The sequence below is a fragment of the Suncus etruscus genome, chromosome 8, assembly GCF_024139225.1.
Source record: "Suncus etruscus isolate mSunEtr1 chromosome 8, mSunEtr1.pri.cur, whole genome shotgun sequence".
NCBI lineage: Eukaryota > Metazoa > Chordata > Mammalia > Eulipotyphla > Soricidae > Suncus > Suncus etruscus.
In genome coordinates this window covers 86,759,169-86,760,009 of record NC_064855.1, presented here as the reverse complement: position 1 = coordinate 86,760,009, position 841 = coordinate 86,759,169, and the positions used below count along the sequence as shown (strand labels likewise).

The following is an 841-nucleotide window of genomic DNA, read 5'->3' as shown; positions in this document are numbered from 1 at the left end:
GCTATCTTCCCTCATAGAAAAGAATTTTAGGAGAATACAAGCAGTAAAGTAAAATTAGGTTTTATTTGGAAAAGCTGAGGAAGGGGAGAGGAGAAAATAAGAAAAAAAGAGAACATGCTCAAGAGGGAGAGTAGACTTCTCCAAAGGTAGAAACAACCCATCTTAAAAATCTCACTCAAGAAAGAAAATGAAGGTGACATATGCTCAGACACTATGTATATAAGTTACATATATGAGATGCTCCTTTGTTAAAAGTTGACTTTTACTGGGTGTCATTCCAACGTCCCATGTGGCACTTTCTCCTAGACAAGTCCAGTTCCTAGGATGGTTGCCAAGAGGGAGGGGTCTGTGTAGTTGATAGTCTTCTTTACTATTCATTTTCTGGACTTTATTCCTGTTGGTCCGTCTTTCCATAAGAGGTCCAGTATTCTCTGGGACTGTAGTGGAACCAGGGGATACGCTTATCAACAATGAAGTAACTTCTCCAAATCCCATCTGTTGTTTTCTCAGGGACCATGCTAATATTCTATGTATTGTTCCAATTTTAGTATATGTGCTGCTGAAGCGAGCACCCTATCTGTTGTTTTTATAGCCATGGGGGTATCTGTCCTACTTGCTTCAAGTCTACACTTATATTTCTTTTCTTTTCTTTTTTTTTTTTTTGTTTTTTGGGGCCACACCGTTTTGGCGCTCAGGGGTTACTCCTGGCTAAGTGCTTGGAAATTGCCCCTGGCTTGGGAGGACCATATGGGATGCCAGGGTATCAAACCACAGTCCTTCCTTGGCTAGTGCTTGGAAGGCAGACAACTTACCTCTAGCACCACTTCACCAGCCCCTATAT

At 41.4% G+C, this 841-nt stretch overlaps 1 non-coding gene across 1 annotated transcript; it reads right to left on the bottom strand.

The window, feature by feature from the left end:
- Positions 1-465: 465 nt before the first annotated feature.
- Positions 466-572, bottom strand: LOC126017178 (U6 spliceosomal RNA). The gene has a single exon (XR_007498831.1). It is a non-coding gene; the product is annotated as a U6 spliceosomal RNA (small nuclear RNA).
- Positions 573-841: the final 269 nt, after the last annotated feature.